Source organism: Belonocnema kinseyi, chromosome 8 (genome assembly GCF_010883055.1).
Source record: "Belonocnema kinseyi isolate 2016_QV_RU_SX_M_011 chromosome 8, B_treatae_v1, whole genome shotgun sequence".
Taxonomy (NCBI): Eukaryota; Metazoa; Arthropoda; class Insecta; order Hymenoptera; family Cynipidae; genus Belonocnema; species Belonocnema kinseyi.
This window is the reverse complement of record NC_046664.1, coordinates 23,992,618-24,012,518: the sequence shown is the minus strand read 5'-3', so window position 1 is coordinate 24,012,518 and position 19,901 is coordinate 23,992,618.

Genomic DNA, 19,901 nt, shown 5'->3' with positions numbered 1-19,901 from the left:
AAATACATGTCACCTAATCTCCTCTAAAAAGGAACAGATTTCCTCGCCAAGTGATTTTTTGACTTCAAACATAAACTGGAAATGTAAAAATACCTTATTTTGAGTGAACTCGGCACTATTATTGACATTTTTACTTCGTTTCATTAAAAACGTTTAAATCTTTATAAATCCTTTTTGCAATGATGCTGCCGGAAAGATCTGGGGGTATTCCTGTGTAAAGTTCTAGGTCTTTCCGATTTCCTTTTACTGAATATTTCGTAAAACTTTTTTGAACGTGCAATATTTATCACAGTGGGATATTCATTCTAAAACTCTGCATCACCATGCAAACATCGATTTAGAGCACGAATCACTCAACTAATTATTTGCATACATTGGAATTATATGTTGGTGAAATATCGTGGAAAATATTCATGATAAAAAACCCATCGATTCAAGGTCTTTCGTTTTGAAATTGACGAAGCCCACGATGCGTGAAAGCAGAGATTAGTTCAATATTTTAAAAGAATAAAATAGACCGTGGTTGATTTGATAACTTTCATGGTCATATCCGCAAGATTTGTGAAGTGTCTCAAAATTCAATTAAATTTTTTTCTCTTTTTCTGAAATCTATTGATACTTATACCGGTTCTTTAAAAACTAAACTTGAGTGTAAACCAAAGAAGCGAATTTACTGCTAAATAACTTAATCCTAACCAAAGTAGATTAATTTTCAACCAAAAAGTTGAAATTTCAGTCAAAAGATCAAAATGTATCCTAGAAAAATAGTAAACAAAGTAAAAATAAAGTTTTTTAATTGTAAAATTGACCTATTATCCTAAACCAAAAGATACGGTCTTCTAACTAAATTGTTTAATTTTCAACCATAAAGATGAATTTTAATCCAAAATATTTATTCCCTGCCAAAGAGGATGAATTTTCGACAAAACATATCAACTTTGAAAGAAATAGTTGAACTTTCGATTTGAAGATTCCAATTTTCAATTAAAAACATCCATTTGCTACACTTAATCTACTTCCAGAGTCAATTGGAAATATTTTTTCTTTTTCCATAAATACGTTTTTAAGGTCATATAATCAAAAATTTTTGAATAGATAAGGTAGAATTTTTTATTTTATGCAATGAAAGCCACGCATTCAGTTATCACTTACTTGCAACGTTTTAAACCTACTTTGGATCAAAAAACTCATTTACAAACACTTGTTTGAAATTACATCTAATTCGCTGGTTCCTGCCTGCAGGACATTCCTTAATTTCTTCCTGGGACATAGCGTAAAACCTAAAGCTATGCATGTTTACTTTGATTCTTTTTTCTATACCATTTAATATTCCATATATTCCTCGAAGTGTTTTGTTATCCTCCACTATAGCAAATATGTCACCATTGGACGTTGATAATACAATCGTTTTTTCAGTTGGCATGGGCCGATGAATCTGATTTTTTCCTCTTATAAAAGTTGGTGCATCGGAAGGAAAAGTGTACATGTGAATTTCGAATTGCCTGTTCGGATTCACTTTGGGAATGAGGTGAATAAATTTAAGATTTTCCGGTTCAACTCCAAGTATGCTTAAAGATGCATGACTGGCACTAGAAGACCTGGGTATGGCAGGAGGAGACCTGGATCTGGCGTGAAGACGAGGCTCGAGAACAGGAGAAACCGCTTCCGGAAACAATGATCTTGCAGAAGATAAGGAAGTTCCAGAACCAGCAGTACCAGGAACCAGCGCATCTGACGGTAAACTTTTAAAATGTGTACTCAACTCTAAAACAAAAAAGAGAGGATTTCATTTCTCTTCTATTTTCTCTTGGCATATTTTGCCAGATTTTAATTTCTCTTCTAGCATATTTCTTTCTTTGGGAAAGAGAAATGCCGTAACTCGTTTGATCGACAGTATAAGAAAGAGTATAGATAGCAGGGAAAAAACGGAGTGTTATATTTCTCTTCGGGCCAAATTCCCGAACTCTTTTTTAGGTGTAAAATTATTGAAGCATCGTGAACACCAAAATAACGTGCAAAATAAGATGAATTTTTTTGTATTTCTTTGAATTAAAGTACATTTCTTTTGAATTTACTATGATTCTTTGAAACACGCTCGTATTTTTATTTTAAAATTCCTTTTACCTACTTAAATTTACCTTTGCATTTTTATTCTCCAGTTTCTAAATACAAAAGAAATGGATCTTCGTAGTTAAAACTTTAAACGTTCCTCTGAAAAATCTGTTGTTTTCGGTAACAACTTTTATTTTTCAGTAAGTTACTATATTATTCTTTCGGGTGGAAAATTGTTCCCTATACTTAAAATTTACCTTTTAGGCTGAAAATTTATTTGTTATATTTCAAGATTTAATGATTTCGTTGAAAATCACTTCTTTTTAGCTAAAAATTAAATATCGTTAATGGAAATTTAACCGTAACGCTTTTGGTAATAGTTGATACTTTTTACTTGAAAATACTCTTTTAATTTTAAAATACAATTACAGTAAAACCTTGATTCCGTGATCCTCCATTTCATGTTTCCAAGAATTGACGCCGCATGGCGGGGATGGGTGAGAGGAGATGCGCAGGGACGTGAGTTCAGGGAAGTAAGTTGAGGAAACGTTCACCATCAGTAAAAGCTTTCCACATCTTTTAAAGGTTATTTACGTATCACATCAAGATTCAAGTAAGGAATTGAACATTGCAAGAAAAATTAACTCTACTGGACTTTTAATTAGGCTATTGGAGTCGAAAATCACTTGCAGTTAAAAAGATATCATTTATTTTTTATATTTACGAAATTTAAATTAGACCAAAATCCAAACTAAAAATATCATTTAACGTCCAATAATCAAATTGATGCAAAATCCTGTTAAACAAAACATGAAACTAACGACCAAATTTGGATGACAACGAATAAACAAAAACCAAAAATCCTATTGTAATCAATGTTTCGTTACTGTACGAGTACCGAAATTTTGATTACAATAGGATTTTTGGTTTTCCTTTATTCGTTGTGGTCCAAATTTGGTCGTTGGATTCTTGTTTTGTTTAACAGGATTTTGCATAATTTATTTTTGCGGTTGTTTAAACATCCTCAAATAAGGAAAAAAGAGAATCGACATTTCAAAAAATTTTCTTTTCAAATAATTATGAGAGTTATTTAGACTTCCCTTAAAAATTCAATTTAGAAATTAAAATTTTTTTAAATACTCAAACTACAGCAGGTTTTTCAGTTGAAATATTGATCCCTTAAACGGCATACTTCAAACCAGCATACGTAAACGGAACACTAGTGCGAATTGGTATTTTGTTATTTCATCCGAAGATTAGCAGATGGAAAGTATATGTAAATTATACATATAAATACATTACTTTGGGGTACAAGTTCTTAATAGATAGATATTTTCAAAAAAAAAAAATTCTTTCAAAATTAAAGGTTTCGAAATCAAACAAATGGGATTCTATATTTACGAAACATTTTTTTCTTAAAAAAATATTCCAATACGATTAAATTATATTAACTATTTTCCCGAATCCATTAGATTTTCTGTATTTTCGTTTGAAGTATAAAGGACCTAAAGTAAGCTATTTTTATAGTATACAAGCATATTATTCTAAAGATAATTTTTTCAATGGAAGCGCACCCCTGTCAACATCAGCTAATAGACCTCTCTAACCAAAATGCCCATTTCCAACATGGCCGTGATACTGGAAGCCATACAAACCGTTCAAACCGTGTTGACTCAGTGCAGAATCATTGTTTTCAAATGTTTACGAAAGTTTTTTTTATCGGTAAAGACAATTATGGTTAGCAAATGTTGTGTTGTAAAGTGTTCCAAACATGCCGATAGAGATGTTGGGACGAGTTTTTACCCCCGTCTGGCTGTAGTTACAGTAAATAATAGGAAATACCAGAAACCAATTCAAGGATCCACTGGCCTGACCGTGGAGAAAGTTCGTGATCTTTCTGTAGAAAGTCAAAACGCCTGCTTAAGGGATTCAAACGTTTTAAAATATTAAAATAATAAAATCTGTAATAGTTTATTTAATATTAGTTATTCATTTTCGTTGGGTGTAATTCAAAATTTCGAAACAATTACTGATTACACTATTTTTTCGATAGTACACCTTATCTTGCACACGAGGTCGGAGTTACTATTAAAAGAAAGGCTTCATTGGACCGGCATGAAAGGTTTGCGAATAGGGTAAGCATATAGAAACAGTCGAATGTATACGTTTTTTAAATCAGATTGACTTAGGTTGATGGTAAAATCCACATTTTTACGGTCGTAGGGATCACAGCCACTTATTAATTGTATTTTTTCCACATATAGGCTTTTTAGTCTAATGCTCAAAGTTTGGAAATAGGGACTTGACATTTTTTAAACGTAGAATCACTAACAAAAACACGGACTCCTAGGCAAAACTACTGTATTCGCCGGGTTTGTGCTACCTCCAGTGTCACCGCCATTTTTTCTGACGTCACAACTTGAACGGGTCTATAGCGCACAACCAGTGTTGACTCGCGAAACTCGGATCTCGTCGGTGCGCCACCACGCTGCGAGGAAACGATCTGGCAACTGTCTCGTTTCCTCGCGTCTCCTCTCATTCTACCAATCTTCAGTTTCAGTCTGCTGACAAAAGTGGCGTTCCGACAGATAATGCCTGGCATTATCTCTGTTCTTTGAAAATAGTAATTTGTCGCGTTCAACGTCGTGCGCCAAGGTGATGGCCACACGCCATTGAAGCTTGTTCATTACTGACCTCCCTCAAGGTCACTCGGCGTAAAACTATATCAGATTAAGAGTCTGGATTATATTGTAATTATTGTGAATTGATTTTTTATTTATGTCTCTATCTAACCTCTCTTTTGGCATTACTTGTTACTTCAACACTTTATCGGATCAGTCAGTACAACTTGGCATCTTCTTTCTTCACACTACTGCGAATTTGCACCCCTTAAAACTTTCCAAGTATCTTATTTAGCTGATCCCCGGCGAATAAATATATATATATATATATATATATATTAAAATAAGCGATGAAGAGTTTAGTGGAGTGAAAGGCGCCTTAAATAAAAGACCTTGGACACTAATGGGCCCGAGCGGAGAACTCCATATGATGACTTAATCGTTCTTACGCAAAAAGGGATAAAGCTTAATAGTATAAAAATAATAATTAGTACTTGCATTATCAATTTTCTTTTGTACTTGCGTTACCTTGATTGTTTGCATCTTCACTGCTCGTCCCAAAATTTGCCAGAAAGTCTCTAGTATTATTTTGAGAACTAGTCCCAAAATGTTGCAGAAAGTCCCTTGTTTTTGGCGGCATACCCGAAGCTATTTCTACGCGAAAAAACAAAGAAGATTCATGAATTTGTTATGATCAAAATGATTTAAAAGTAGAAAAAGCATAATTTCATTGATCCATTTTATTTCCCACAAGTCGGTGGCCAAGTATAAAAACATGAATATCTATTTTAGAAGTTACTTCCGCTTCAACATCAAAATAAATTTGGATATAAACATTTTCTTAGTAATTCCGAAAGCTATTTTTTTGTATTAATTAGAAATCTGTAAATATAAAAGTTTAGTAAGGGAACGCGATGGTCTAACATTTTAACCTTTATTTTTACAACAATAGAATGTTTTTATAAGCTAAATTAAAATTTAAGAAATTTAAATGAGATTAAACTAGAATTAAATATCCTATTTAACGTCCAATAATCAAGTTAATTAGCAGAATTCCTGAAAATTAAGTCAAGAATTCAAAGACAAAATTTGAAGAACCACCATCAAATTTTCCTATTGCAATTTGAAAATAGATATAAATTTTTCCACGAAAGAAGAAAAATGCTTTTTTGTGCATAAATAAAAAAGAGGAAAGAAAAATAAGTAGGCAATCAACCAAATCACCTTTCTTTTTCCTTATTTCTTTCCTCTTTTTTATATTTATTGTTATCAAATCACAATAAAAAACATTCGTAAACAATGATCACCAACGATTCGGTACTCCTATAGCACCCATTTTAAGGCAATTTTATTTATTTTAGCAGGCCGAAACAGCAACGATACCACGATGCTCTTGACCTGACAACCAAAAATCAGGAACCAAGATTTAATTCTAGATTTGTCAGGGAGGAAGTATCGTAGTTTCGTTGCAGTTCCTGCCTGCTCAATTTTTTTGCCTTGATAAGGGTGCTGTATGAGTGCCGGAACGTTGGTGGTTATTTTACACAAATGCTTTTTATTGTTATTGGTTAATACTACAAATAAAAACGACGAAAGAAATAAAAGAAGACGGAATGAGAGCCTTCTCATTTTTTATTGCTCTTTTTTATTATTGTTGAAAAAAATCAATATAAATTTGACGTAAAAAACATCACCATCAAAAATAAAATTGTTATGATAGTCTTGATGCCTATAAAAAGAGCTTTCCAGAACACTTTCGTTAAAGTCCAAGCAAATAATATAATAGCGGGTAAGAGCATCATACCAGCAATCTGAAAGACCTGGTTTCGGATCCCAGGGGAGCAATTTTTTCACAATTTGGAAATAAAAATCAATATTAAAAAACATTTATTTCACAACAGTAGACAAAAGCAATTAAAATTAAATCATTTAAACCTACAATAAGTCGCCCTATATACTGTTCTCAGATATTTGTGTTTTTCTCTTTCGGAGCATAAATCGGGTACAATGAGAGGGTCATTCGTTACGGGAAATTTGCAATTTTTGAAAAATTAAAGTCATATTCCAGGATTGCATCTAGATTTGCTTAGGCACTTATTTTTCGATAATTAAAAAAATGAATTATAATAGAAGACATACAATTAAAAAGTGGTAAATATATTCTTTCTATACACTCTACATTCAGAAAGATAATTGTATGAGTTCTATTTTATTTCATTTTTTTTTTTATGAAAGTAAAAACTACTTGAGCAAATAAAGATTGCTTAGAAAAATATAAATTTATTAAACATTAAAAAAAATGTATAAAAATTATATAATTACAACGGCATACAAAAACAGGGGTCTGTCCGATGAACTACATCAGCATATCTACATTCTATTGGAATCGTTGAATTTGAATCCGGGGTCCAAATATCTTCGTTGGGTTATCTTTTTTCGCAAAACGCAAAAATAAACGTAAAATCGACGAAAACAGCAATTTTTCGTGTATATTTTGGCAAAAAAAAAACACGTTTTTATGTCCGGTGGATTTCACCAGCATATCTATATGTGTTTGCGGTCGCTGAATCCGAACCCATGGTTCAAATAACTTGCGGAAATATACAAAAAATGTTTATTTGTCCTTAATTCTCAGATTAAAATAATGTACGTCTAGTGGACCCAATTCACATTTATATATGTTTTTTGGGTTATTAACTCCTTCAAACTACCGTACCAAGTTACTAAACATTTTATTAAAATTGAAAAACTTGTAATCCATTACCTTTCTCGACTGAGATTGTCGTTTACTGTCTAGTTTTGCGGTTTTCAAAAAAATATGAGCCAATTAGGTTATTTGCATCCCGGATTCGGATTCAGCGACTCCAAAAACCTATTGATATGCCGATGTAGTGTGCTCGGAAGACCACTTTTTTGTGTGCTGTTGTTATCGAACAAAACATAACATAGGGTACTATTTTAAAAAGAAAGTTGATATCTCTGGCTCAGCTTTTAAAAATAAAAAAACAAGAAATAATTATTTAAATAATTACATAATGTTTTTAGAAAAACTCCCTTCTCGCAACAATAACAAATAATTACATTTAAATTAGAAAATACGATTATTTTTTTACATTTTTTGGGATTAAATTATTGTTTGAATAATTTACATTTGTTTAAACAATTTAAAATTGTTTAAACTTCATGCGGAGTATTCAGATTGTCCATTAGTAATTATTTTTATGAAAAAGACGACGGAAATTGCTAAAAAATAGCAAAAATACGTAAAAATGTAGTTTTTGATTATTTGATCATATTTGTTGTGCTGCGGGGAGGGTGGAGGTGGGCTGGGAACAAAAGTTATTAGTAGGGTTTTATTTTGCAGAACTTGCTCTTAAATCCCAAAAAAAATTGGCATGTTTCGATGAAACCCCGAAATGGAAACTTTTGGGGAGGTGTCTTGTCTTGTAGCTGGAAAAGCGTTTTTTTAGACCACCCTAGTGCACACGCAGCTGGCACTGAGAGTCGCTGCAATTTTTCTCTATTGTTTTCTACTTTTTTATTATTCAACAAAATATAAATAGTTTTACAAAAACCGGCTCTTGTCAGAAAAACAGAATAATATCGAGAGGTCATATGCAAAAAATTAATTAAAATAAACAAAATTGCGGTAGAAAAATGGAATACTTTTTTCCATTTCTAATAAATCCCCTTAAATAGAACCATCCACGTAAAAATGATTTCAGCGGCCATTTTAGAAAACGAAGAATCTTAAGACTCTTGAGATAGTCAACTAGCATTTCCAAGCAACCTATTAAAGCAAGACTCATACATTTAGCGAGCTGAGCAATAAAGTGAAGATGCGAGATTCATAGAACATCTTAAGCATCTAGGAGTCAGGAGGGTACTAACAACTGTTCAGAAAATAATGAAGCGATCGGAATAAAATGTAAATTATATCGCGCAAAACCTGATTTGCTCATGGCCTAAAAAATAGACTTGAAATAAAAAATATATCATTTTATTATATTTACCAATAAAATTGAGCATGAACGCCGATGATAAGAAGAAAGTAGAAAAAGTCATCATCTTTTATAGTTAGACAAAACAGTAAAAAATGCGTTTCACAAGAATCTGATTAAATGTGTAACTGCTGGATATTCTAGTCTTTAATTGAATTATATGATATTCTTAAATCGTTATCTCAGAGATTTCTGATGTCAGACTTGTCTTTCTCTAATATTTACATTTCATTAGCGTTAGAATTGGAAAAAAATTTGATTATCAAATTCGTTAAAACTGACATCATGATTTGTATCATCTTTTACGTTTTAGCGAAAATCATCTGTTCGGTCATAAAATGTGTAAATTTCATCCTTTCACATTTTCGATCAAATAATTTATGTGTTATCTACAAGTACGACTGATCTAGTTTTCCCTCAAAAGCATATGGGAGATATTGAGAGTGATGAAGCTCTTGTCTAAATCGGATAAATATGAGCTAATATGACAATGAACGTATTATGATGTTTTTGATGGAGGTGTCGAAAATGTAGAGGAAAATTACACAATGTTTGAGAACTCATAAAGTAAATCTGCGCTGAAGTAATACTTAATAAAATGTTAATGTGATTCCTATTTAGTAACAAACCAATTTGCGTTTGTCAGACCTAGGTTGAATAAAAAGTACACAAGATTATGATATTTAGGATGATCTTCAACCAGAAATTAATTGCAATTAATAACCGAATACAATCACCTAATGATGGATCACAGAGAAAAAACTAAAGTTAAATTTTGATGCATGTAAAATTTCTTGCTGTTAAACTTTAAATGCTATTTGGCGATAGTTTATTCTACCGTAAAATAAAAAGTGTCGTCTGCTACGGCGTCCTTGGCAGCAATGTAAAAACGGCAAAGTATGAGTGAATTCGAGCTACAAATCGGGACATCAAATTTACAACAACACAGAAAAAAAGTTTAAATTTGTTGCAGGAAAGAATTTCAACGGTTAAGAATTAAGCATATTTCGGCGAAAATTTCGCAGAGGATAGGAAAATAATTCTGACCTCCTCGACTGCGTCACGCTGAAGTGAGCAAATTTCGGTAAAACATGTGCGTATTTATGGAATTCAAGGAATTTTTGGAATTTACCGAATTTTCAGAATTTTTATAACGACCGGAATTCACGGATTTCATGAAACTAGCGGAATTTATGGAATTCATGAAATTCGAGAAATGAACGATATCGAAGGAATACAAGGAATTTAGAGAATTGAAAAGTTTCAAGGATTTATCGGGATTTACGGCATTCAAAGATTTTACCGAATTCATGGAATTCAGTAAATTCACAGAAATCATCGAATTCAACGAATTCAAGGAATTCACCAAATTCAAAGAATTTATGTTATTTGTAAAATTCACGGAATTCACGTAATTCATTGAATTTGCACAAGTTTCGGAATCTACGTAATTCATTGAATTTACGAAATTCAACAGATTTAAGTAATTCACGGAAATTATGGTGTTTACGGAATTCACGCAATTTGCGGAATACACAGAATTAATGAAATTCACGGAAATGATGAAATGTACAGAATGATTGGAATTAACAGAATTCACGGAATTAATAGAGTTCAGGAAATTCACAGAACTCATAGAATTAACGGAATTCAAAGAATTCACAAAATTAATAGAATACAAGGAATTTACGAAATTTTCGAAATTCATGTGATTCATGAATTCACGAAATTCAACAAATTTAAAGAAATCGGAAAATTTACGGAATTAATGAAATTCACGGAATGATGAAATTCACGGAATTTAACGAATTCTCGGAATTTATGAAATCCATGAAATACACGGAATTCATCATTCAAGAAATCATCCAATTTAATGAGTTAACTAAATTCAAGGAAATCATCAAATTCCTTTAATTCCTCGAAAATTCCGTGGATTCTTTAATTCCATCAATTCCCTGATTACAGTCAATTCTGTGAATTGCTTGAATTCTGTGAATTCAATCTTTTCCGTGAATTTCATTTATTCCATACATTCCGTGGAATCGACAAATTCCGTGGTTCCCGTGAATTCTGTGAAATCCGTGAATTCCGTCATTTCAACGAATTCGCTGAATTTCGTCATTTCAACAAATTCCTTGAATTCGGCAAATTTCAACAAATTCCTTGGATCTACAAATTTCTTAAATTCTAAGAATTGCTTCAATTCCATAAATTCCATGATTTCCACACATTCCTGGAATGCCATGAATTCTTCTATTTCCGTGTATTTGATGAATTTCGTAAATTCCTTGAGTACCGTGAATTCCATGAATATTGCGAATTCCATGAACTTTGTGAATTCCTTCATTTCCTTCAATTCCATCAATGTCATGAATTGCTTGAATTTCATGAATTCTATGAATTCCGGAAATTCCTTGAATTCGGGGAATACCGTGAATTCTCGCAAAATCTCGAATTAAAATACCGTGATATACCGTGATATACCGGAATACCGTGAATTCTCGCAAATTCTTGCAAATCTCGAATAAAAATGGAGCGATTATAAGACGAAAGATTATCAAGGTAAGGTTAAAAATCGGAAATTATCTGCGCTTCATGTAAAGCTTATCTGACAGCATTAATTTTTGTTGTGATGAATCTTTCACCTGGAATCGATGTAAACTTTATATTTTGTTTTTTCTGTGCAACTGGTCCATAGGGTATTTCAGATTTGTTGTAGTTGAGGTCTACTATGAAATAGGAGGTAAATGAGTATCGTTTGAGTATTTCCAGAGAGTTCAGACACTTTTGTATGGAAAAGGTTTGACTACACGTCTTGAAAGTTCTTTATAAATTAAAAAAGTGTCCAAACATCTTTTGCAAGCCACTGCTGTCTGCTTATTGAAAATTCTCAACTAGTAACAATTAACAGTATTTCAACTAGGCATCTTCATATCGTGTCAAATTTCATACCAAAATTACAAGCAGAACTTCCACCAGAAGAACAACCACAGTTAGAGCCAGAACTGGCCAAGGCACCTTCGCCATCGCTAAATGTAAATTGTAAAAACAATACGTTAAAGGATACAAAATATTATTTTGGCATAAGCTTAGGCAAAAATCAACATCTGCTGAACCTAACCTAACCTCTCCTCGACGGATCGTTTTCCTTGTGTACAAGCGACGGAGAAATTGTTAGGATAGGCGCAGTTGAAAAGTGTTCGCTATGTAAAGATCAATTTATTTCTTCATATTTTCTGAGGGATAAATCAAAGCGTGGAAAAAGAATTATTTTAATCTTAAGTATTCAAATGAAATAGTTGATACTCGGGACTCGTCTGCATTCCTGTCACAGCCAGACCTTCTACAAAATATAGTTACTAATATAATAAATCTCCAGAAACATGCAAATATATTTATTTGCACAACTAAAGTAGGAATTATGAAGCAGAACTATATTTTTTGTAAGAAGTTTATATTGATCTAGTTTAGTGGATTTAGAAACTACCAACAGCAGTCAAACCAACTAGATGTCAAACATACGACCAAGCTATATTTACAGACGCATTTTTGACGTCTGGATTGTATTTTGTTAAGGAATAGGCTCGCATGAGTGGTGGAACGAAGAGGAAAAACATAAAAAAATCAATTATTTAGAAATGAAAGAGGTTTACTATGGTTTAGTATGGTTTGCCACAAAATTGCGATATTGTGAAATATTGCTATGAAATGATCATAGCACCGCTATAAGTTACATTACTAAAACGATAACTACTCAATTTTCGAAAATCTCCAAATGAAGTAGAGAGAATTCGAGAATGCTACTTTGAAAATAATGATAACTTCGTTAAACCTTTAAATAAAGCAGCTTGGAAAATGAAAATTCACCTTCAATGATAAAACCAAAATAAAACAATCCTCATTTTTATCATTTTGAGAAAAACGTAACTAATTAATAAGCCAGGATTTCAAAAACAATTTCACTATGCGTTATAATAACGACTATACGTTATCACTTAGACTATATGCTCCACACTTCTCCTTCTTATATGCTTGCTGATAAATAACACAGGCACACAAACAAAGTTGTCAGAACTTTTGACCTGACTATGTTTTTCTTATGTTTTTTAATTTGTAATTTGAAATCCGAGCACATTCTTGCAAGTTTTTCTCGTCCCTGGATTTGAGTATAATGCTTATTAATCCCTGTTCAGATAATTTCTGAAAATGAATCCTATTTGAACGTTTCTTTTACTTCATCGCACGCTTCAATTATATAAACAAGGTCATTTTGAGCAACTATTACAAAATCACGATCGCGTCTGAAGAAGTTATATCCATATCGTTCAGTAAATCTTGGGTAGGCGTGAAAACTGGCCAAAAAGAAACCTCTTTTTTGTGTGGAAAACAAAACATAACTGCAAAACTGCTATTCGATTCTAAAAAAGTCCTGCTTCCGCCGATCCACATAAAACGTAGGCTCATAAAACAATTTGTTAAAGCACTTAACAAAGAGGGGGAATGTTTTAAGTACCTGGGGGAGCAGTTTCCAAAACTGTCGGATATGAAGCTCGGTGCAAGTGTTTTTGATGGGCCACAGATAACACAAATGTTGCAGGACGGAAGATTTATCACAAAAATGACTGACTTAGAAAAATCCGCTTGTGTGAATTTTAAAGAAGTCGTAGAAAAATATTTGGGCAACGAAATGAGTGCTGATTACCAGGAGGTTTTGGCTAATATGGTCAACAATTTCGGTAAATTAGGATGCCTGATAAACCTAAACCTACATTTCCTTCATTCCCATATTGACGGTTTTCCGGATAACTCTCTCCAAGGTGCGGGGCGCAGATTTTTTTTGATGGCCGATTAATGTGGGCTTCGGAAAAGAGATTGTGTCCAATAAGGAAAAAAGCGAAAAAGAAACCCTCTTCGCTGAACATTTGTGAACAAAAGGAACATGACGTCGTGACTTGTTGTTTTCAAAGAGACGCCTGTTGTGGATTCAGCAATTTCAAAAACATACAACTATCATGTATTTAAGAGTTTTTGAGTTAATCTCCCTGTCGAACTTATAGACGAGTCCTTTTTTCCGCAGTTTTAAGGAAATATTTGAGGTTAGAACAGGTAGTTTGGAGTGAGACGTTCGCATTGTGGTAGGATGATCGGAAAGTCAGTATATTAGAGCCGATCCAAATCAAGTACGAACGAAAAAAATAAACAAAATCCTTTTTAAGGAAAAAACGGACTATTGAGCCACTTGGAAATTTTTTGGAGGTTAGAATTCTCTTTTTCGAATTAACAGATCGGCGAAGCTCGAGGTTTAAGGTAACTTTTGAGGTTCTGTTCGACTATTTTTAGGTTATTCAAGATTCTTTGCCAAAAGAGATACAATGAAAGATAGGATGAAAGGTATTAACCTCAAAACATGTAAATTTTGATATTAGTTATATTAGAATAACAAAACGGTATGCTTTGGCAATTTTTGGAACAACTGGATGATCGTTTATTCTGGCTAATCAAAGGCAGTTTTAAGTTTAGGTTTAACGGTTTGGAAGTTAGGAGCAGAAAGCTTTAGAACAAGGATTAATCAACATTATACTCAAGTCCAGTGACTCAAAAAACGTACAAAAATTTGGTCGGGTTACATTCTTAATGACCAAAAGGGCTATTTTGGCTATTTTTGGGTGTTTTTTGAGGTTAGAAAAAATCCTTAACTGATGGGGCCAAACAGCCGACGGATTTTAATTCAACGAACCCAGAGACATGGTTTTGTTAAAACTTCAGATCACCTTTTTTATTGTGCCTATGTAAAATCATCAGCTAGAATAAGTATTAAATTCTAAGCCTAAGGAAGATTATTTTGATTGTATGTATAGCTTTTTCCTCATGCAAAAGGTACTTTTAGGCCTATCTAAATAAAAATCGGCGAGATTCTACAAAAGAATTTCTATTAAGTTATAAACATGGAAAGCGTGTAGGGCAGAAAAGTTTAATATGACAATGCAATGACGTAACATTCTTAACCCTGTTAGAACAATAAGAAGATCATATTGTGAAGTTATAAATGTGATCTAGCTTACGTTCATTCTTTTTTATTCAATAGGCTATAAATTAAGATGAAACAGGAAAGTTTCTGAAGAATAGTTATTCTTGCTTTGAATCAACAGTATTAATTTTAGGCATAGGTATTGCAACAGTTTTAGTGATAAATTACGTCACTCGTTGGCCTGGAGATTTTTTTAATAACATATGAAAAGTTAACTTCTTCTTGAAAATAGAACATTTGTAACAACAATTTACAAAGAGAAGTTTTTATTCTATTGCAGGATTTATGTTTGCTTTTAAGGACCTTGGTACGTTTGGTAGGCAGATTTAATAGATTTTGTTAAAAAATAATTGTTTGTAACGGTGTAAGTTGCAATTAATTTATAATACGAAACATGCGTAAGTAGCAAAAAAGTTGTTCTTTTGGAGATCCTGAAAACGATTATATATTTTTTATGAATAATGATAATAAATTGAGAATACTTAGGATTATCTTGGACAAGGAAGTAGTTAGATATGTCTTGGAGCAACAGAGTTGTTTAATTATTGATGACTTTAACAATATGGTGTTCCAAATGTCGCGTTTTTGGAATTTTCAGGAATTTTTCAGGAATTTTCCGCTGACGTGAGAAATTAAAAAAAACGTTTTTAGAATATCAAAAGAAGTAATATTCCGGGGCTCTTAAAATGAGTTGAATTTTAGTGTCAAATAAGAGGTAAATGAAAAGCTTAGAACAAAAGTTTTGTATAAAGAACTATCCAAACAATATTAGTAAAAAGATTTTCAATCAAAAAGATCAATTCCCTTAAAAGATTTTAGATCACTGACTGATATAAAAATAAATTTTCAAAAAAGTTATTCAACCAAGTAGTTGAATTTGAAACTAGAAGGAATCAATTTTTAAGCAAATCTGTAATATTTAATATTTCAATTAAAATAGATTTTATTTTTGATAGATAACAGTTGAATTTAACGAACAACATACTTATAATTTGAATTCGAAAACATTAATTTGAAATTATAATATTAATTTCAAATTAACAATCTAATATCTACATTAGGAGTTCGAAAAATTTGTTTTTAACAAAAAAAAGGAGCAACTTTTAACAAAAAAGTAGAATCCTTTATCAAAAGAGATGGATGAATCTTCTAGGAAAATTTATAATTTTTAAAAAAATGCGGTGATTATATTTTCACTTCAATAAATAAATTTAAGAAAAAACAGGTATTTTTATTTAAAAAGGATCAACGATCAATCATACAGATAAATTCTTAACTAAGCAAGTCCCTTTTTGGACAAATAAAATAAAATTATAAGCCTACTTAGTGATTTTTTATGAAAAAAGCGGAATGTTCAACCAAATAATTAAATTTATATCCAAAACATTTCAATTTTCGAATAAAAGTATTAAGTTTCAACCAAGACTAATGCTGTTGAATTATCGTACAAAAAAAGTAGTTTTCAACAAAAAATTGGTAATTTCATCCTGAACTAAAGCAGATACATTTTTTTACTAAATAGCTCAATTTTGATACAAAAAGATCAAGTTTGAACCAAGAGGATTAATTTTCTGCGATAAAAACGAAGTTTCAACAATCTTCATGAATTTTTAACTATAAAGAATCAACTTCTAATCAAAAACGGAGATTTTCTACCAAAACTGGTAATTTTCGGAATTTGGGGAATTCATAGAATCCGTGGTGTTTTTAGAATACATCAAATTCATGGTATTCGCGGAATTTGTGAAACTCTCGAAATTCATAGAAGTCGCGTAATTTGTGAAATTCGTAGAATTTGCTGAATTAATTGAGTTAGCGGAATTAGTGGAATTTGTCTGATTATCGGAATTTGTGGAATTTACGAAATTATTAAAATTTCTGGAATTCATAGGATTTACGGAATTTACGTATTTCATGGAATGCACGGATTGCATGGAATTGATGGCCTCTAGCTCTTATCACTTTTCTACGTTTTCGCACTAACTTTGCCCGTGCACTAATCTTCGACTCGTACCTCGAGCCAAAGGATTATGCAATTTATATCATCACAACTGCATTAAGAGAGAGAATAAAACTTTTTATTTTATGAACAAAAAACAAGTGTCTAATTGGTTGCTAAAAATTCACATTTATAGGAGCGGCCCAAATTATAATAAAATATTTAGGTTTTTTATTTGCACCAACGGTTAAGTAATCCAACGCGCCATTTGCAACTTACTTTTGACATTTGTATCCTACTTCGGATCACAATAATAATAAATTTCAGTCATTCTTTTTTTTACAAATGAAGAAGATTTTAACGAAGAAATTAGTATACCATTACTGTTTGAAAATTTCTTGAGATTGGGCGATCTCTTCCTGTGGGAGTTGCTATCATTTCTTGCGTGGTCATAAAGTTAATCATGCCGGTCTCTATGTTTATTTTCACCCGTTCTTGAGAGCCATATTTTATACCATACATTGCACGAAGGTATTTACTATCTTCTACTATAGCAACCACATCATGGTTAGATGTTAATAATACAGATTGTTCTTCGGTTGGCACGGGTCGACGGACAAAATGCCTTCCTCTCAAATGAATTGGTTTATCGGGAGGAAAATTGTATCTTTGTACTTGGAAATGTTGGTTTGGATTTACAATAGAAATGAGCCAAATAAATCTCAGTTGTTCAAGGTTGTATCCAAGTACCTCTATAGTAGGATTCCTGGAAGAAGGTGACTTGGACCTGACACGAAGAGGAGACTTGTTAGGACGAGAAATCATGACCGGGAAATGAGGTCTGGAAGGAAGAAGAGACCTCACAGGAGACTGATGTCTAGGTTGAGAATAAGAAGCCCTGGAACGAGGAGTATTAGCAATAGGGGTGCTAGCATCTGAACGCTCGAATTGTGGACTCAAAGCTGCAACAAGAAACAGGGAATTTATTTATCCTTGTTAAATTGGTTACTCTGGTCGTCCTTCATAAACTTTATTTTCAACATGCTCCCTCATATTTTGATTAAAACTAACTTTTTTATACATATAGCAATCAAAGTTAAATTTTGTTGAATTTGCTATGAACTGTCAGAAATTTTTTAGAATCCCGCCGATAAAGAAAATTTTGTTTACTATAAAGTGTACCGGACAGTAATAACATTTCCTAAAAATTTAGTAATATTTCATTGTTTTATGGTTCAAAATTTTAGACTTTGTTGACTTTAAGATTCCATGATTAAAAAAATTTATTTATACTGATTTCGATCATCGGTTTTAATTCAGAAAAATATATGCACAAAAAGCAGAGAAATTGTTTGAAAAATGATGCTCTTAAATGTTAATCTATTGTTTGCTTGTAACTAACATGTTAAGGCCAATATAAGCATTTCACAAAAAAAACCTTGCAAGGAGAACTTTGCAATAAGAATTTCAATTTAACAGTGAAGTATGCATTTTCAAATGGTCAATACAACTGCACTATAAGCAAACATTTTTATTGATGCTACAATTTAGCATTTAAAAAAAAAACATCCGGAGATTTTCCAGTTTAGCTATTTTGGTCAAAACACACTTTAAAACAACTTCAGACAGAAAAAAATTAGATATATTTAAAGGATTGCTTTGTAATCCCTCAAACATTCAAGAAAGAAAATCATCATTTTCAAAAAACTAAAACCGCAGCAAATTTATTAATTTAGTGGGATCGTAAGTCATTTCGAAATAATTGGGTAAAAAAATCTCCTTGTAGGAAAATTATTTGAAATTAGTGTAAGGGGTTTTTTAAAATCTCTTGAACATAAATACAACCAAGTCGACATTTCGAAAAAACCAATACTATATTGAACGGATTTCTTCGAATTTGAAATGAATTTAAAGAATGCAAGATTATTTTGTAGGATTTCTAATAAATTTAAGTAATTTTAATGAATTATAGAAGATGTGAGGCATTTCATAGAAAATCCCAGTATTGAAATAAATCATTTTAGGGCATTTCAAACATTTTGAAGAATTTCTATCAAATTTAGCACACGTCATAATATTCCCCAAGTTAATATGCAGAATTCCTGAATCTAAAACCAAGATTCCAAAAACCGAATTTGGACAACCTCCATAAAATGTTCCTACTTCAATTTGGAAAAAGATTTTAAATATTTCTAAAAAAGCAAAGTACATGATTTATTTTTTGAGACGAAATAAATAAAAAGAGAAAAAAAAGAAAGAAAAGATGATTTTCTGTAATGAGTTTCCTATTATAGCCAATAAACCAGCGTGCCTGAAGATCGATTAAACCTACGGAAAATGTACTTGACAACGAACTTAAATTCCGGTACAGTTTCCTTTTTTTTTAATTTTGCATTTAAACATGAAGAGCAAGGTTCTATGATTCTATAATATTTTCTATTTTAAGAGGTTATTAATGCTTGTCAATTGTTTATTAACTAGTACCTATAAATTTTTATTTGCACTAGGCTTACCTTGATGACTCGCATGGTCACTACTTATTCCAAAATTTGCTAAAAGGTCTCTTGTTTTAGGTGGCGTACCTGACGATATTTCTGTGAAATGACAAAAAACCTCGATGAATTTGTAATATGGAAAATGTATTTAAATTATTTAAAGCGGCGATTATTCCATTTTATTTCATTTCAGTCGGTTGCAACCTATGAATGATTCGGGTTGGTTAATCGCCGCCAAGTGAGGAAAGAAGGGGAATAACTTTACTGATGTAAGTTATACTTGAATATCAACAGAATTACAAGAAAAAAATTTTACGGAGTGACGGGGTTGGGACAAGCCTACATACGGCAAACTTTCCCCCGCATCACTTCCCACAAGGTAAGGGCTTCTACGGGCATCGCTTCCCCGAGTCGCATAGTTGCCTTGGACATCACCTTCCCCAACACTGAGGCTAATGATAGCATCACTTCCCCAGTATATTAAAACGTACCCGAAGCAGGGGTTATTTAGGCATGTCTTCTCCGGGCAACACTTCCCCAGTGAAATTTAGAAATATAGAGAATATGGCAAAAAATAAGCATGTCTTCCCCGGGCATCACTTCCCCAGTGAAATTTCGAAATATTGAGACTATGGCAAAAAAGGGCATGTCTTCCCCGGGCATCACTTCCCCAGTGAAATTTAGAAATATTGAGACTACGGCAAAAATGGGCACGTCTTCCCCAGGCATCACTTCCCCAGTGATATTTAGAAATATAGAGACTAT